This window comes from Mirounga angustirostris, unplaced genomic scaffold (genome assembly GCF_029215605.1).
Source record: "Mirounga angustirostris isolate CCGP_5_RB_7025 unplaced genomic scaffold, mMirAng1.0.hap1 SCAF_10, whole genome shotgun sequence".
NCBI lineage: Eukaryota > Metazoa > Chordata > Mammalia > Carnivora > Phocidae > Mirounga > Mirounga angustirostris.
The window spans coordinates 26745869-26765536 of NW_026991718.1; the positions used below are offsets into that span (position 1 = coordinate 26745869).

A 19668-nucleotide genomic window follows, 5' to 3' on the forward strand; every position below is an offset into this window, starting at 1 on the left:
GTTCGACCCTGCTTGGGCTCTGCTTTTACACAGTGTTACTCTACCAAGAAGTCAGGTGCTATCCAAAGTCAGAGCGGCCACAGGCTTTCCTTGGAGAGGGGGGGCCAATCAGCTAAGGTGAGAAGTATGAATTCAACAAGGCACCCAGATGGTCTGCCACCTTCCTGAGCCCCACAGGAAACAGCAGGTTGGTCCCACTTCCTAGCACCAAAGGGGGCAGGCAGCACATCTGTAAAGTGGCTTGTAAATCTTGTGATCATTTCTGTTTCCACTCTGATTCCCTAGCTGATAATCTCAACGGCTCTGCTGTGCCCCCCAGATGTGGATGCGATCCAACAGATAACCACAGTGTGCGGACGCTCGGTCTTAAGTTACCTGAAAGTCCTCTCCATTGGCTCCCTAGACGCAGCCGCATCTGATAGTCTTCCTTAGCCCCTCACCCATTTGGCCCTCAGCACCGCCAGGCACAGCAGCCCTGGCCTTTGAAATGAAACCTAAACATTCTGAGCCGGTTAGTCTGCCTTCCTCCGATCGGGCTGCCCAGTCTTACAGCTCTTCGCGCAGCCCGGCGCCTGGATGCTGAGAAGACGAAACCGAGACGGAGCCCGGAGCTCCGACGGCCTCCGGGGGCTCCGGCACGCAGCACGGTTTCCACCTGCCGCGCCGGGCTGTGCTTCCTTCTTCTTGCTGCTCAAGAGCCCCAGTGAAAGCCCGAGGGCGTGGAGGGAGCGCAGGGGCGGCCACCCCTCCCCCCACGCCCCCTCCCCTCCCCCTCCCCCCCACGCCCCCTCCCCCCCACGCCCCCTCCCCCTCCCCCTCCCCCCACGCCCCCTCCCCCTCCCCCCTCCCCCTCCCCCCCACGCCCCCTCCCCCCCACGCCCCCTCCCCCTCCCCCTCCCCCCCACGCCCCCTCCCCCTCCCCCCCACGCCCCCTCCCCCTCCCCCCCACGCCCCTCCCCCTCCCCCCCACGCCCCCTCCCCCTCCCCCCCACGCCCCCTCCCCCCTCCCCCCCACGCCCCCTCCCCCTCCCCCTCCCCCTCCCCCTCCCCCCACGCCCCCTCCCCCTCCCCCCACGCCCCCTCCCCCCTTTCCCCTCCCCCCCACGCATCCACCTTCCCCTTGCCGTGACCTGCCCTTCAGGGTGACTTATCAGCTGTTTGGGGGTTGCCACGAAAAGAAAACAAATTGTGGAGCGCACTGCTCTGCGTGCTAATGAAACGGCTGAGCCAGCTCAGGGGTTGTGAGGCTTGCGACTTAGGAGAATAATGATCTTCAGGTTCTGACCTCCTGGCACGGCAGCAGGCGGCCGTATTTATCGGGAGGCGCATGTGACTGGGTAAGACAGAGCCCAGCTCGAAGGAAACAGCTGCTCGAGGCATGCTCCGGCGCTTGGCAGCCGGACAGGCAGGGCGCTGATGAGAGCAGGACGGCAGAACCGCCCCAGTAAGTAACCGGAGAACTTCTGAGAGAGAGAGAGAGAGAGAGGGAGGGAGAGGGAGAGAGAGAGAGAGTGTGTGTGTGTGTGTGAATTTGCAAGGCACTGACAATTTTTAATTTTGATTTTGATTTCCATTTGGCATTCAAGGAGGTATTTTATGTTACCTGTTGTTAATAGTGATTTGTATTTTTACTGATTTTTTTTTTTTTTTAGAATCTGTCATTTGCAGCAACGTTGCATTCTAACTTTAAGGGTGAATGAGGCATATTATTGCTCAATTCCTACCTAGGAAGCAGCGAGTTGATTTCCTGGTGTCTGGGATTTTTATGGTCTGTGGTGTTTAGGTTCAAAGCCAAGATTCAGGTTATGAAGTAGAGAGCTTATTAAAGTGAACTGATGACTGGATTTGATTGTAATCGATCTTACCATTGAAATTGGAAAAAAAATAGTGTTTTGAGAAATGTCTATGTCTGACTCGACCAGTCAGCTTTGGAAACGATCTCATTTAACGATGTATAACAATCTGCAATATAGGAAGCTAACAAAATAATATTTAGATTTAGATGAGGAAGCATTTTTTAGATTTCAGGCATGCTTTCCAACTCAGTGGAGATATGTTTCATAGCTCTTTTCTTGAACAAGCTAATTCAACCTCGTTACTTTAAAGCTAAATTTTTTAGTCCCCCCGGTCTTCCTTACTTTAGAAAGGGAAAGTTAGTGTTTTGATGATGCTCAGTGTCCTTCCTTGTTGATGACCTGGATTATAAAAGTGTTGCCTGTGGCTGATTATCAGTTCTGGGGGCTTGATAGCTGGCTTCCAGCCAGGTAATAGACCTGTTCTCCCTCAGGTTTATTCAGTTTACTGGAGCTTGCTCTCAGGAGAGCAGGACAGCAGGCCCCATGCTGGAATGGGGCTGTTGTTCAGGGACTTTTGTCCTTCTGTGGTAGTCACCAGCCAGAATGTTGCAGCAAGGAAAAGGGGAAAGGGAGAGGACAGAACCCGGAGTCAATGAGATGAACCTCTGGAAGTGACAGGCCTCTGAATCAGAGCCCTGGGGGAGATAACCAAACAAGTTCCTTTTTCTGGATTGCCTGGACATTAGGAAGGGGGGTGGGCAGGTTGTTTTGATTCAAATTCTTACCAGTTATTTTGCTTGAGACAAGCACAGGGTATTTCGAAGTGTATTTGTTTCCCGGGGTGACTGATGGATGGTCAGATATGCTCAGACTGTCGAGTTGTCTTGCAGTTTCTGCTCCCTGCCTGGAGGGAGCTCTGCTCTCCCTGCACCCCCTCCATCCTGGGAAGGTGGAGGATGGACTGAAAATGACCTGGAGCGCACTGGGCCTGCTGCAGTTTCCCTCGGCGCAGTTGGTCTCGAGTACCCCGTCAGTCAAAGGTCTGGCGTGGATGCACTTTCAGATGCCAGTCTGGAAAAAAAGGCTAGTCTGACACTGGGAAGTTTCTCCTCTTCTTTTCCTTAAAATGTAGAAGAAGTTACAGGACCTGGAATGTTCAATGAGAGAAAAATATTTCTAACTCCTCCATTCCTTTTTATGCCATTTGTGTGAGGGCCTTGATTTAGCCCGTGGCCACGTGGCTCAGTGACTTCCCTGTTTGCCAACAGGGCTGCCCACTGGGCCACTTTTTAAGGAGTTTGCTCATGGTTTAGTTTCACTTTTACTGCAGGCATAGTGGAAAAGAACTATCAGGTGAAATTATGTCTCTAGAATAAGAGAGACACCCACAATAAAATGGGGGATGGGGTCTCACTGGCAGTCAAGTTATCCTTGAATTATTCAGGTGCTGAATTTTTCAAGGCCCACAGATTATTTTGGAAAAACCGGATGATATCTTGAATATTAACAGCATAATGAATAATTATTTTACATGCCGATAGTATGTCTATAGAATCAAAGACTTTTAGATCTGGATAGGAATTCTAGAATGTGCCATTTAGCACATTCATTTCAAAGTTGAGAAAATTGTAACACATCTATCTGGGCCAAAGTGCTAGTTTGTTGCCGAGCCAGAAAAGAGGGCCCAAGCCTTCCGCTACTATTATTATATTATAACATTAATCCTAATAATTATAACTTATATTTACTGTGCACGTACTCTGCCAAACGATGTGCTAAGTAAGTGTATTCATTTTCATATAATCTTCACGATACGTCTATGTACTATATATCATCATTCCAGTTTTATAGATGGAGAAACTGAAGCTCAGGGACCCCCCCTTAGCTGCTGGGTGGTACATGGCCCAGACGGAAGTGGCTCCTGCATCTGACTCCAGAAACTGCACACGTTAAAAAAAGAAACGTGGGACCCTACACTAATCCCACACGTTTAAACTTAAAAGCGTAATGCTTAATGCAATGCTTAACGGAATGCAAATGAGAATATTTCAGTGCCACACAGATGCACACCATGTGTGAAGGCTCTTGCGAACGCTCCCGGGCAGGAAGGGTGAGGTTTCCCCTTGTGACAGTCCAGGCCCAAGCTGCACAGGATCACTGACCTGCGGCGTGTTTTTCTCGTTGAGAGTAGTTCAGGGATGGCCTCCCATTGGGAAGAACAGCAAGTTTGAGCTTTATCGTTAGCCTGGAGCACTCCACTGTCCCTGCCCTTTCTGGCCTTTTCCTCAACTTTTCCTGTCACTCCTTTCCTTTGGAGGACAGCCACTCCACCCCTGCCCCACCCCAAATAGCTGGCTTCATGGTGATAATACTGTTACCAGACCTGTTCATTGTTGTTCAACCTGGAAGGTTGGTTGTCTGAGTAGGTGGTTGTTATTCACGAATAGAAACAATGTAGTCCTTCCATCTGTTTTCTCCAGCTGTTCTGAGCCTGAGGGGAGGTCATAGGCCGGTTGGGGGGGTGGGAGATGAGGTGAGGGAGGAGAGGTGTGCTTTTCTCCGCTGCCTGCTCCAGCCTTTGCCCAGGTACGCACTTCTCCCTGCACCTGTCGCAGATCTAAAGACTGCCCGTCTTACTGTGGGCCATGAGCCTGAAGCTTCTCTGGGTCAACAACCAGAGACCAAGTCCTTAAAGAAACGTAGTTCTTGGGGCACCTGGGTGGCTCCGTCGGTTAAGCGTCTGCCTTCAGCTCAGGTGATGGTCCCAGGGTTCTGGGATCGAGCCCCACATCAGGCTCCCTGCTCAGCAGGGAGCCTGCTTCTCCCTCTGCCTGCCATTCCCCCTGCTTTTGCTCTCTCTCTGTCAAGTAAATGAATAAAATCTTAAAGAAAGAAAGAAAAGAAAAGAAAGAAAGAAGAGAAAGAAAGGAAGGTAGTTCTTGAACCCTTCTAAAAATTTTATTTGGTTCCTCCATGTGGTTAATTGTCAAAATTAGGGCTGGCAATGAGAAAGAGCACTGAGTGATACATATATAGCAGAAGGGTCCTGTGCTTAATCAGAAGGAAAATTAAGAGTGGAGACCAGTCATGGATGTCTTTGAGAAAGTTATCAATGTGTTTTCAAGGCTGTTAATGGCAAGATTACACATTCTGAAGATCAAGCTACTTGTAGCAAGAAAGGGGAGTTTTTAATCTACTTGTCACCTACTGATGCTTCTAAAGCTAAGCCCAACGCCAGAGAATTCAGCAAAAACAGTCTGCTAAACCAGAACCATTGGAAATTACCTCCAGTTCTTGCTGGGAATGGCTTATTTCCGTGGCAGTCGGTGCTGTCCAGTGGATTATTACAGAGACACAAGAGACCGATTCAAAATCACCGCAGAGTCTGTAAATTATACTCCAGAGCTGGTTTAAAGCAAAATAAAGTGTTTGGTTATCTTCTTGGGAGCTTTTAGGATGAGGAAACAAAATTTGTGATGCCGTGTCAGTTGGCTTTGTTTCTTTGTTTTTTCCAGATTGTGTGTTCCGAAAAACCTGTTCCCAAAGAGTTCACTCCCTTGGGTCCCACTTCCCCTTTGTATTGATTGCTCATTTACAATCCCTAGAGTTGTTCTGCTACTTGCAAGTCCCATTTCCTTTGTTTGATGGATTTGAAAGTATTTTGGTTTGTTTTTGTGGTTGCAAATGATCACAGTGGTATCTCTGGAGTCTGTGTAGGTTTGCTGTGTTTGATCTTGAGCCCATTTGTAGTACGAAGAAGACGAACTCCTGCATTTATATGGGAATTTTCCGGGGTAAGGCACTCTCTTGCACTTTGCCACAATCCTATGAAAGACGGAGGACGTCTTCACCACAGTTTATAGTGAGGAAACTGAGAATGAGGGACAGTGAGTGACATGGAACCAGTACCTGGCAGAGCTCAATGAAGTCCTCCGTCCTCTGACTGTGAATAGTAGTATCGATAGAATTGTCATCTGTGATCAAAAGTGCTGTAATTTGTATTATTTCTGATGGGCAAAAGGTAAATGGGAGACTGATTAGGATGTACCATCTTGTGCATGTCAGTGAGGGTATTTGTGCAGTATTTCTAAATGATCTTAGTGGTCGTTTTCCTCCCCTGCACACCCAAAGTGGCTAAGTTGGAGTCCTGCTAACTATGGCATGATGTAATAGTCAACTTTTATAAGGGATCTGGGTTGGTTGTTTGTTTTAGATATAAAAAATGCAGTCTGTTGTTCAGCATGCACTCCTATTATCCCACAAAACCGCTATCTTGGAAGTTCCGCCTGGTTTCAGTACCCTGAATCTCATGGGAAATAGTATCCTCCGACTACTAGGAACAGTGTCCACTGTGACCATTTCCCTCTGCAAAGTTACCTGCGAGATTCCTAGCTTGCTAGAATAATCAAGAATCTTCACTACTAGTCAGTTTTCTGTTATGGTCACCCAGTTCATTGTGTAACAGCATTATCTCTGTGTTGGCAAGGTCATAAAAATGACAGCGCCCGATGCCTGATGGTTTTACAATGTAGCTGCATATTTTAATGGCTGTGACTTAGAGGTGGGGGTGGGGGGAAGCAAGGGAACCTCTCTTTGACAATAATAGCTATTACAGTGTTTCTTTCTAAAGTCCCTTTTTTTTTTGAGTATGAATGTGAAAGATAGCCTTCTTTGAATTTAAAAAATCCTGAACAACATTTAATTCATGAGTTGACTCAAAGAGTATTTTTCTTAGTAACTACTGTAATAATCAGAACTTATTGCACCTCTCAAGAGGACAAAAGGGGAAAGAAAATTTTTTAAAAAGAAGGAAAGAAAGAAAATGAACAAGGTTTAGTGTTCTGGGGGCGTCTGGGTGGCTCAGTCAGTTAAGTGTCCGACTCTTGGTTTCAGCTCAGGTCATGATCTCGGTCATGGGATCAAGCTCCACGTGGGGTTCTGTGCTCAGTGCAGAGTCTGCTTGAGATTCTCTCCCCCTCTCCCTCTGCTGTCTCTCTAAAATAAATAAAAATCTTAAAAAAAAAAAAAGGCTAGTGTCCTGATTCCATTCTGTAGAATAGGAAATAATATAAACCTTGATATCCCTATTGTAAATAGAGAATTCAACTCAATATATGAATGATTTATGTACCTGCAGATACCCCAATATCTTGTAAGTTTCCATGTGATCAAATCGTTTAACTTTTTGAAGGCTCATCTATTCCAACTGCTGTCCTATCTTTACACTTAACTTAGTGCAGCTTTAAGAGGACCCGTCCCCACCCCACAAAATATTCCAAGACGCTTGCCTAGATCATTATGTCATTGATTTGTTTTTGTGTTGTAAGTGTTATAAGTGAATGCATTCTGGGTACAATCTTTGACAGAGAACTAGTGATGGGGAAAATGACATGGAAAAAAGTTCGTCACTAGTTCCAGAACTTCATTTTAGTCACTACCTTGCTGCTGTTCATTGTTTCAAAAATCACAGACGAGGTCTTTGTACTGTGGTTAAGACCTTAGCAATTGATGAACTGGCCAAAAGGAAGTTAAGGGGTTGGAGAAGAATTCAGGCAAAGGGGTCATCAATCTGCCAAGGAATCAGACTCCAGATTGAAAAAAAAGAAAGAAAGAAAGGGGGAAAAAAGGCTGTTTAGTCAGTCGTCTGTTCTGTTTTGAAAAAGTAATATTTTTCTTTTTAACAGTTCAAAATGAGCTGAACCAGTTTTCCTTGGATACTCTTATATAAGTTCACTTTAAGAAGGTACCACCTAGGGGTTCTTTTTTAGGAATTGGCACACTGGTTTGACAGAACTCTCTGGACATAGAATCAAGGAGCTAGGAAGAAAAATGGCCTTCTCCAGCCACACTCTATCAACTTGCCTATGACTATCAAGGAGGAGTGTTCTCAAATCTCAAGTTAATGTAGAATTCTGAAGCTCAAAAACTACACAAGAATTTAAAACCTTTTTAAAATAGAAGAACTGAGTATAATTTCCATACTTGGCTCTGGAAGAATCATACCCTGGCTTCAATTTGACTAAACTTGGGATTCTGCTTTACTTTTGGTTCTGCTTTTTAGAAGTAGAAAGTATTTCACGTATGCATGGAATGCCTGCCATTCAACATCATATGAGTTGACAGGATGTTTTGCAGATTATTTGTTTATGGCAAGGACAGTGCTCAGTCTGAATGGTGGTGCTCTAGATTTCTCTGTTGTCTCTTTCTCTCCCCACTCACTCAGGTTCTAGGATGAATCTCTCTCTCTTTTCCTTCTGTAGTTGGCATTTAAACAGAATCTGCTTCTGGGAGAGGAAAGAAATGGATGTTTCTTTTCATAACTCCCAGAGGCAGACATTATCATTGACACTCTTACAGAAGAGAAAACTAAATTTCAGAGAGGTTGAGTATCTTCCCTAAGGTCACAAGCCAGCGAGTAGTGAAACCAGGATTCTGGTCCTAGTCTGCCCGTAAACAAAGTATGTACCTTTTCAGGCGCCTGGGTAGCTCAGATGGTTAAGCGTCTGCCTTCGGCTCAGGTCATGATCCCAGAGTCCTGGGATCTGAGTCCCACATCGGGCTCCCTGCTCAGCGGGGAGCCTGCTTCTCCCTCTGCCTCTCTCTTTCTCTGTCTCTTATGAATAAATAAATAAAATCTTTAAAAAAAAAAAGATATGTACCTTTTCTATTCAACTTCACTTGTCTCTCACTATATTTATGTTAAAAACTGCTGCTCACTATGGAAAGGGCAGCCATTCTGTGGAGTCTAGATTCTGCTGGCTTTGCCATACAACTGACGTTACATCATGCTCAATACATAGCCATTTCCATTAGACGGATGTTGCTAGAGGACAAAGAAACTTCTAAGACTCTATGGATTCATGAGTGCATCCTATAGTCTCCTCTTAGTCTCTACCCAGAATGCACTTATCCTGTTCCTATTGTTGAGGGGTTCTTTCAAGTCTGGCATTCTGCACCTTGGACAGGGTCCTCTTGCAGAGCCAAGCCTCTGGCTACGCTGGAAAATCATGACACTATCTCAGATGATGACAGGTATAAAAAAGATCATGACTGAAGGATCTGACTGATTAACCAGCAATGACAGTTTGCTTTAAATTATATTTGGTTTTTATAAGAAGTGACATAATATTGGCATCAAAAGAGGCAATCATACTCACTTAATAAATTGTTTCTTGGGGCCATGATTACAAATAGATAAAAGGGTGAAGCAGACCTTGAAGCAGGACCAGTAGAACATATCTCATGCTATTTTAATTCTCTGGGTTTTAGAAGAAATATTTCCTTCACCCTCTCTTGGAAGCTGCAGGAACTTTGGTTGACTTAAGCCAGTCATGGTGGTTTTATTGTGTAAGAATTGAAGTTTTATCTTTTTGGCTATAAGGACGACTGAGAAATGTGTATGCATAAAACTGCAACTATGTGGAGTATTCTCTCATATTAGAGATGCTAATATGTTTGAAAAACTGTTTTGAGTTTTAATCCTTAGCTTCGGAAATTTTACTCAACCAAAAGTCATCAAAACTTCAGTAAGTATGGCCTAGTTTATGAGACTTCTTATGTTGGAAGCCAGAATTTACATTTACGTAACAAAAATAAGAGAAAAAAAGGCCCAAAATATATTTTCATACAATTCATTCGGCAAGTATTTTTAAACATATGCGTTGTGTTGCTTATTACACTAACATGAATAATGGCACAGACTTTACCCTACAGGATATTACCACCTAGTTAAGCATATAAATATTTTTAAAAAATTGTTATGACAATCATGACACACAAATATTTGGTCTATAAAAGAGGCTTGTGTAGAATTTTATGGAAGAAATTTTTTGGAGAAAAGGAGAGGACTGTATATCTGGGTGAGTCAAAGAAGGTTCCCTAGAACTGGTGACATTTGAATTAGGTATAAAAGGATAAGTAATCATTGTTCAAGGAGAAAAAACTATATTTTGAAAGTCTTCTTTCCATGAAGAAAATGTAATTTGGTAGAGCTGAATCAGAGGGTACATGTTAGAGGAGGAACTGGAGAAAAGGCTCAAAAATAAGGTGGTTCTGATGCCTAAGGGTAGTGTGTGCCCTTCTGAAGCATTTAGATGTTTTTGAGGACCACTGAAAGTTTTTTAAAAATCTTTTTATTATAGAAAATTTCCAACATATACAAAAGTAGACAGAATAATAGAATGAACCCCCATGTATTCATTACCTGACTCTAACAATTTTTAATGGCCAATCTTGTTTCATTTCTATCCCCACAAATGTTCTCTTGTTCCCATATTAGTTTTGACACAAATCTCAGACATTTAATCATTCCACTTGTAAATATTTTGGTATGTATTTCTAAAAGATAAGTTCTCTTTTGAAAAACCCATGCATTAATACATCTAAAATAATTAATAATTCACAACTGTTGTTTTATAGCTTGTCAAGTAAAGAAGTGATATAATATATTTGTAATCTGGAAAGAAAACTCTGGAAGCAGTGAGGGGAATAAGTTGAATAGAAAAAAATACCAAACAATAGAAGATTCCAGAGATGGGTTTGAACCAAGTCAATAGTGATGGAGAAGAGGGAAGAATTTTCAGAATACTTAAAAAGTAAATTGGTAATTCTGGAGATCAATTAGATATGGGGGTGAAGGGGAGAAGGAAGTTAAGGAAAATTTGGAGGTTTTAACCTGCTTAACCAGAATATAAATATGCCAATAACTGATATAGTGTAGGGATTTTTTGAAAGGCAGTTTAGCCTGTTTTTTCATTAGCCAGAGATGTTTGGAAACAAATCCAAAAAATATCTTCCTATTACCTTCAAATAAAACTTTCAGACTTGGAACATTTGGAGTAATTTAGATTGTCCCATCTTAAGAAAGTCATTAACAAAAGTTAGGAAACATCCAGAGTAACATCTAAAATGTTCAAGGGGATAGAGGAGCCACTTGGACAGACTGATGACTGAGACCTCTTTAGTTTACATCTGATAATAGTTATAAAATCACAAAGGCTAATGAACATGACTTATTCATCAAATCCCCAAACACTGAAGGTTTTAAAGATGTGAATTTAAAATAATGGAAGGAATTTTTTCACACTTTATGATGAAAATGTTCAAACAAACAAAAAAACTTGAAAGAATTCTATAGTGAATATCCATATCCACCAATTCAACTTTATCATTAACAATTTACCATGTTTGCTTTTTCACATATCCATTCTTCTATCCATCCATTGGTTCATCTTTTTTTCCCCCAAAATAAATTGCAGACAGCAGTGCACTTCATTTCTAAATACTTCTTCAGACATATTTTTAACTGGAGTTCAATATTTGTTTATGCAAAATTTGTATTTTACACAAGAGAGATTAAATTTATACATTTATTTTGCCAAAAGGAAAGGCTGTGATTCAAGAGGGATTAACACAATTTATGGCTGATTCTTACTGGGTTATTTATGAAAATGAGAAGCTGTTTGAGAATTTCTTGATCCTCAAAAGTGGTTGCCATATGGAGCAACCATACCCTACCACAAAACAGCCTTTGAGGCAATGTCAAGTATTGACTTGGCAAAACTAATGCTTCTCAGTAAAGGTTAATTGAGTTTGAATGTGAAGAAACTGACACCCAGAAGCATAAGCTCTCTGCCAGTAAGCGACTGAGCAGGTATGAGAACAAATCACCTCCAGTAGTTTCACACTGAGCATCACTCCCTGCCTGTAACAACTCTGAAGAAGAACAGGATAACAGTGGATCGTTTATAAGGAAAAACTGTAGGAGAGGCAATGCATTCTATACAGAGTCATCCTGAGATTACTCAAGAGGAGCCAGTACGTGGGCAAGAGGAAAGAAGGTAAACTATTCTCACAAAAGAGAACTTTTTATTCACATATTGAGAAAAAAATGCCTATGTTCATAAATCTTCTGACATTCTCCAGAAAGATTAAATGCAGCTTATGATAAACGGCAAAAATAAAATAAAGCTGAAAATGATTAGCACAGGAATAAAACAAGGGCCAAAATATGTCAGTAGAGTGATAAACAAGCTTAGACATAGAAAGCTTTGAAATGTTGTAAATTAAGTCAAATTCTGACATGTTAAAACCCACCGATTGGCTCAATAATTAAAAATCAAGCTGAGATGATGTCTAGAAGATGCATTTTTTCAAATGCTTATTGCTGATGAAGATATGTAGGATTCATTTGAAGACTGAAAAATTCAGTCAAATAGCCCGGTGTTTGCTTACACAAAAAGGAGACATTCTGATACTAGAAAGAAATTTAGGTGTTTGATTGGTTTTTTCAGTTTCCATTTTGATGTTAGGACATCAGCCTGTTTCAGTGGTTTTCACCGGGGGTGGGGGGAGGGGGAGTAATTTTACCCTCCAGGGACATTTGGCAATGTCTGGAGACAGTTTGGGCTGTTCCTACTGGGGTTGGGGGTGGAGTACTACCAGCACCTAGTAGACAGAGGCCAAGGATGCTGCCAAACATCCTGCAGTACATGGAACAGACCCCCACAGTGAAGAGTTATCCAGTTGAAGTATCTATAGTACTGAGGTTGAGAAATCCTGATCAATATGTGTCAGTTACAAATCTTACTCTCATGTGCCTTGAAAACGCTAAATGATTTACACGAGCCATTTCATCTCATGGTTGCTGTTGAACAGTAGTAACTAGTGATGACCCAATACCCTTAATGAAATACTATTGCATGGGCACCAGGGCAAAAACAAGATGTAAAATGACAAGTCTTTCAGAATAAGGTCCACAGGAAGCCGAACTGAGTGGTTTACAACACAAGTCGACAGCACTCTTTGGTATCTAAGAGCATCAAATGTTGGCAGGCAAGAAAACAGATACTTGACGACTAGAAAAATATTCAAGGGAATTAGCGCCATACTGTTGAACAGGCAGGGAAAGGGATCATTAGATCCCAAGTCATATAGGACAGTTCATCCTGGGACTTCTCCCTCTGGGACTTGGGGAGCTCATTTCTCTGCCTGCTTCTTTCCTCTTCAAAATCTCAGGAAGGAGAACTGAGAGTATCAGAAGCAGGTGGATTAGATAAACTCTGGCTGCCAACCTGATAATTGTGTCTCTGATTTAGATTCTTCTCCTTCATCTTCCCCTTACTAATTATATATACTCTATCTGGGTTTGCAACCATATTCTCCTTTCTTCATCCATGTTACATCAGGTGTTCATCCCCTTGGTTACTCCTTCCTCCTTCTGATTCTTTAACTTCTTCCTCTCTAGAAGATCATCACCATCAGGGTACAGGAATGCTTCAGCAGCTCTCATCTTATAAAAATATCCCTTGATCCCCACATCCTCTGCCAATTTCTCTTCCATTCTAGACAAAGTCATTAAACTCCTATTCTACACATGCTGCCTTTGTTTCTTTATCTCCCACTTACTCGTCAGCTCACACCAACCTGGCTTCTGCCCACCACTCCATTAAAGCTGCTCTTGTCAAGGTTACCAGTGACCTCCTTGTAGCAAAAATTTAAAAAGCAGATAGCTTCCCATCCTTCTCTTGTTTGACCCCTCTTAGTAGCATTCAACACACAGTTTCAGCTTCCATGAGCATGTTCTTCTCTTGGCCTCATGGCACAACATGCTTTACATTTTCCTTCTGCCTTTCTGGCAACTCCTCACAACACTGCTGCTTCACCTCCTTTCTCTGACCTCTAGATGTTGGAATGCCCAAGGCGTAAGGGTGGGCTCTCTTGTCCTTTCTCTTTATGCTTTCTTCCCAAGCGATTTCATTTCTGTAGCTTTAGATGCTGTTTACATAGGGATAATTCTCAAAATTAAATTCTATCTCTGATCTTTCCAAGTTTGGATGAATTAACTGCATCTTGAGACCTGCACTTGGGAGTTCACAGGCAACTCAACCTTAGCACATCTTAAGCACAACTATAGATTTCTCCCAGTGTACCTCTCCCTCTGTCCTGTCAATCTTCCCTAACTCAGTAAATGAGATTGTAATCCTGACAGTTCTTCAGGCCTTTCATTCTCTCACATCTCTCATTAAATTAATCTCCAAGTTACGACACTTCAAAGAGATCTTTCCTTGCTACTCACCTAAAATAGTCCCTCTTGTCATTCTCTATCTTAGCATCCTGTGTGGGTTTTCATTCATTGCTCTTATAATGACTTGTAATTGTATATCAACTTGTCTACTTGTCTGATGTTGGTTTCCCTCACTAAACTGTACACTCCATTGGGCAGGAATCTGGTCTCTTTGGTTCACTGCTGAGTGCCCAGGCCCTGTCATAATGTCTGGAAGGTAGCGGTATTGTGTTCAGTCAGTATTTGTTTAGTCAATCAAGGACTATTTGGATACTGAGCCTAAAACAGACACTTTTTTCCTGATGAGATAAGAATCAGATCCTTTTGCTGTTTGAATCCTACTCTTAAGTAGATTAAAAGATAATAGTTAAACATCATTCAGAAAAGAGAGAAGGGGTGCCTGGGTGGCTCAGTTGGTTAAGCATCTGACTCTTGATTTCAGCTCAGGTCATGATCTCAGGGTTGTGAGACTGAGCCCCATGTTGGGCTCCATGCTGGGCATTGAGCCTATTTAAGATTCTGTCTCTCCCTCTCCTGCTGCCCCTTGCCCCCCAAAAAAGAGTAAAATTAATTTTTAATATGCTTGTTGATTGATGAATTGAGTAGCTAATTGAAAATTTACTTAATTTCTTTGTGTTCCTATTTATAATATAGAAATAATACTATTAACTCTTTTTTTCAGAATTGTTTTGTAGGGTGAAGTTAGATCATTGCTTTATAATGTCTTTTGAAGAAAGACTTTAGATAGGGACAAAGCCCCATTCGAGATGGTACAGAGATTACATGTATTATCAATTTCCTTAGTCTGAGAACTGCATTGCACTAATGTCTGAACTCTTGTGGTTTGTGGGTCAACAAAATGTCATTGGGCTTCTTTGTTATAAGCCCTATTTGAAAGGACACCATTTGACAGTGTTTTTATGAAGTGGCTGGACTTAGATCATTGTCTGTGTACCCTTGGAGCCTTCCTCTTGGCTGCTCTGCCCTGTGGGAAGTGCCATCCAAGCTGGTGGACCACACAGCACAGTGTCCACCCCACCTCACCTGATGTTGTCTGGCCAAGGTTCTGAACGAAGTGGGGAAGAAAGCAATTCACTGGGAGGAGTGGGGGTAGCGTCTCTAGACCTTGACAGCATCATAGATGTCTCTGGAAAAAAAAAAAGAAGGAAAGAAAGAAGGAAAGAAAGAAGGAAAGAAAGAAGGAAAGAAAGAAGGAAAGAGGAAGGAAAGAGGAAGGAAAGAGGAAGGAAAGAGGAAGGAAAGAGGAAAGAGGAAAGAAAGAGGAAAGAGGAAAGAAAGAGGAAAGAGGGAGGAAAGAGGAAAGAGGGAGGAAAGAGGAAGGAAAGAGGAAGGAAAGAGGAAAGAGGAAGGAAAGAAGGAAAGAAGGAAAGCAAGCAAGCTTTTTATTTTTAATTAAAAATTTTATTTATTTATTTGACAGAGAGAGACACAGTGAGAGAGGGAACACAAGCAGGGGAAGTGAGAGAGGGAGAAGCAGGCTTCCCGCAGAGCAGGGAGCCTGATGCAGGGCTCAATACCAGGACCTTGGGATCATGACCTGAGCCGAAGGCAGACGCTTAACGACTGAGCCACCCAGGCGCCCCAAGCTTACATTGTTTTTAAGTTGTTTTTAAATTGGATGTTCAGTCTAAGTTTACACATAGACTCTTGGGAGGGGAAAACATTTCAGTATCTCAAATTTTTGTGACCCTAAAAAGCTGTTGGTAGGAATCAGGGAATGATGTTGTTTTTTCCTCTCCTTTTGCATTGGGCAAGTCCATTTGTTTTAATATATAAAAAATGACATTAGATGGTAGAACCTCAAGGAATACTGACTTTCCTTTTTCTTCTGAAATCTTCTGAGGCAATCAGTCTTTGTAGGTTTAAATAGTGGTTCCTAAACTTTTATTGATCACAGACCCCTTTGAGACTGTCAGGAAGGCTATGGACCCTCTCCCCAGAAAGAAGGTTGTTGGGGGGCGCCTGGGTGGCTCAGTCAGTTAAGCGTCTGCCTTCAGCTCAGGTCATGATCTCAGGTCAGGTCAGGATCGAGCCCTGCATTGGTGTCCCTGCTCAGCGGGGAACCTGCTTCTCCCTCTCCTGCTCCCCCTGCTTGTGCTCTCTCTCTGTCAAATAAATCTTAAATGTAAATAAATCTTTAAAAAACAAAGAAAGAAAGAAGCTCATGGGCACAAACACACACAATTCCACATATGCTGTCGGGGCCTTACAAATCTCTGATTCTTGGTTAAGAGTCTTGCTGCGGACTGAATTGTGTCCCTCCCCAAATTCATAAGTCATAGCTCCAACTCTCCATGTAACTGAATTGAGAAATAGGGCCTATACAGAGGTAATTAAGCTGACGTGAGGTCATAAAGGTAAGACCCTCATCTTGGTTGGCTGGAACCCATGTAAGAAGAGAAGAAGACACCAGAGCTCTCTCTCTCTCCACCATGTGAGGACACAGCAAGAAGAGTGCAAGCCAGGAAGAGTCTCACCAGGAACGAAATTGGCCAACACCTTGATCTTGGGCTTCCTACCTTCTAGAACTCTAAGAAATTTCTGTTGTTTATGCCACCCAGTCTGTGATACCTTATTATAGCAACCGGAGCAGACTAATATCAGCCTACTCTAAAAACTGTTGTGCCCCCTAAAGTAGTTGTGCTTTGAAGGAGTGGGTATTGGGAAGGAGGTAGTAGAAAGAAGCTTTCCTTTTTCCTTTTTTCTTTCTTTCCTTCTTTCTTTTTTCTTTCTTTCCTTCTTTCCTTCTTTCCCTAGTGAGGAACTTCCCTGCATGTGGAAGAACCACCTTGGGGAGGGGGGGCGGTGGTGTATGGGAGCCTGGGAGAACAGGGAAAGGACCAGGTGGCAGCACTCTGCCTGGCTCTCTCTTTCTGCCCCAGGCTTCATGAGTCCCCACTGACTGAGCAAAGTATGAAGGTCATGCAGAAGGATGATGTGTTCTCAAGCTGGGTGTGGACTTCTTTTGTAGGTTCTCCTTCATTTCACTGGCAAGTTTGTCCCTCTGAACCCAGGGCCTCCTTGAATTTCTTTCAAGCGTTTAATAAGAGGCAGGTATCCTCCAGAACACAATAATCCCATTTTGTAAAGTAGAGAGGTCTCTCTCCAATTAAGATTAGAGCTACCCAAGCCAGAGAAAAACTGCTGAGAATGTGGGAAGCATTTGCTCCTTAAAAATCCAGCCTTGGGCGCCTGGGTGGCTCAGTCGTTGGGCGTCTGCCTTCGGCTTGGGTCATGATCCCAGGGTCCTGGGATCGAGTCCCACATCGGGCTCCTTGCTCCGCGAGAAGCCTGCTTCTCCCTCCCCCACTCCCCCTGCTTGTGTTCCCTCTCAGGCTGTGTCTCTCTCTGTCAAATAAATAAATAAATTCTTAAAAAAAGAAAATCCAGCCTTATCCCTCTTGAAAAGGCTGCCACTGCCTGACGTGGGTGGAATTTGTGAGTGAGGACAATAGGAACTGTAATTTATAGACTATTTGGTCCCAAACCTAGGAGAGAGAGGGCAGAGTCTCAAAGCCTGGTGATGTTGTAGTTTAGACTGGGGGAAGGGAGCATGTGCAGGTCTTTTCTGGAAGACTTAAAAGGAGAAGTCAAAGTCTGAGTGAGCAAAGTTAATTGACTTAAAACGAGAAGTCAAAGTTTGAGTGACCAAAGTTAACCAGCAAAATACGTGGAGTTTCATGTGACAGGAGTAAATGATAGGACAGGGTTTAGGATGCAAACGTCAGAGTCAGAGAGCCAGCTTTGTGTCAGGACCATTTGAGTTCCAAGGTTCCACCTTCTCAAGCTCACCGTCACCAACAAATACATCTTTGTCTAGCTCAAAAGTACCCAGAACTGCTTCAGATGCCCAGTACCCACCAATCAGGGATTTTAGCCTCTTACTAAAACCCCCATTATCATATTAGACCCCTGAATGCAAAAAAAAATATTTTGACAAAGGGAGATGATGGGACAGGAATCATATTTGCAAAGTCAAGGAGCCAAATTCCCTTAAAATTAGACTGCTGAGCAGAAATTCTGTGACAGACAGCAGATAGCTTCTACATTTTCCAAGTCTAAGTTAGTTCAAAATCAGCTTTCTGACACATGTACTTTTTATGTCCCAGGGACCCCAGGATGAGGCTGGATTCTCTGGATGCTCACCATGGTGGTGTATTTCCCTTTCTTCCATAAACTCTCTGTTTAAACTTGGGTAAATTATGTAATCTTTTTGGCCCCAGGGCTCTCCTTTATAAAGTGAGGTAGTTTACCTGGAGAATAAAAGGTCCCCTTGAAAAGTAGAAATGCTCTCTGTCTCTCCTCTACCACAATCTCTTTCTCTATTAGAACGACAGAGTTTCTCTGAGTAGACAAAAAAAAAACACTATCAGAAGACTTGAATGAGCAAGCTGATGAAATCAGGTGTTCAGAGACCAGTCCTTGCAGCTGCACTGACCAGTAAACAACCCTTCCCTGGTTTCTGGTTTCTCCTTTTAGAACGATAAACAACAACAAAGGAAGAATACCAGCTCAACTTGTATAATCGCTAGTTGGTGACTCATGATCTAAGTGCTGGGAATTATTCACAGGAAGCTATCCTGAAAAGCCCACAGTGATGAGTACCTGTGGATTACTCAAATCTGACATGGAGGAGTAAGCTGTTAATAGTTGTAGTCAACGTATCCAAAGCAACACAGAGAGGAAGTGGGAGAGAGTGAAACTGGATACTCACTGTAATGTGAGGAATCTAAAAATGTATTTGCCTCTCAGCATGAGTAGTTACATATTTTTATATAAATATCCCAGTATACATTCTGTTTTCCCTTAATCTTTCCAGAATCTACAAAGTAAAGTGTTGAGAGGGCGTTTGCACCAAGTCCCATGCTCTTTGGGAATCATTAGTGGACGTCTATTTTGTTGATTATGAGAGCTTTTCTGCAAAAGAAAGCACAGAAATCTGGGGGAATTGCAAAACTTGGAGGTAATGTAGACATTTTAAACCTATTGTAAGTGGAAATAAATAATAATTTATTAGCCAAAGCAAGCTTGACGAATGCTGTAGAAATCCTTAAACTTGCTTTCTTGTTTGGGCACGAGGTGAAGTTTGTCTTGCAATTCGAACCTACTTTGTAAATGAAAATATGCCAGAAGGTATAGTAGTTGTGATTCTTGTTTGTTTAATCCACGAATAGTAACATTCTTAAGATCTGCCCAATGAAGAGTCCTCTTTAGCTTTCCCTTAGCATCTGTGATGTCAATAGGCAGCCTGATGTGTCTGAGGTAGGGGCCCAAATGCAAATGTCTGCAGGAAATTATCTCCCTGTCCAGAACAACTGATATTTCACTTTCCTCTTAAATCAACTAAAAAGAAAAGGCACATAGTGGGGTGATAAATGGCAATGACCCTTGGCCTCGGTTGGGGAAACAATAGAGGGTAGTGGGAACTTTGAGGAATTAGAAGGCAGTTGTTACTCAGCTCCAGCCAGATGTTACCTCATGGGGCAGATCTGATTTTTCCATAAGAATCTAGAAAACTGGGGTGCCTGGGTGACTCAGTCAGTTATGCATCTGCCTTCAGCTCAGATCATGATCCCTGGGTCCTGCTTCCCACCACCCCCCCACCCCCGCCCCGCTCATGCTCTCTCTCTCAAATAAATAAATCTTTAAAAGAATCTAGAAAACTGGAATTGTAAAAAGTGAAAGTCTGGATTTGTACATGTTGTAAATAATGCAAAATTTTTGAAACTTCGTGAGAGCCAATCCTGTGTGGGCCTAACAACAACAACAAAATACATCTATGGGGCA

General features: G+C 42.7%; 1 protein-coding gene across 6 annotated transcripts in view; it reads left to right on the forward strand.

The window, feature by feature from the left end:
• Positions 1-19668, forward strand: part of RASGRP3 (RAS guanyl releasing protein 3) — a 104875-nt gene that overhangs the window by 29326 nt on the left and 55881 nt on the right. Inside the window, exon 2 of one of the 6 annotated variants that reach the window (XM_064572098.1) lies at positions 18701-18844. The exons of 4 other annotated variants lie outside the window; for them this stretch is intronic. The gene's annotated coding sequence lies outside the window, so the exon portion shown is untranslated. Of the gene's footprint in view, positions 1-1240; positions 1445-18700; positions 18845-19668 lie in introns of those variants that run through there. One more of the 6 variants, XM_064572100.1, reaches the window with a different exon arrangement.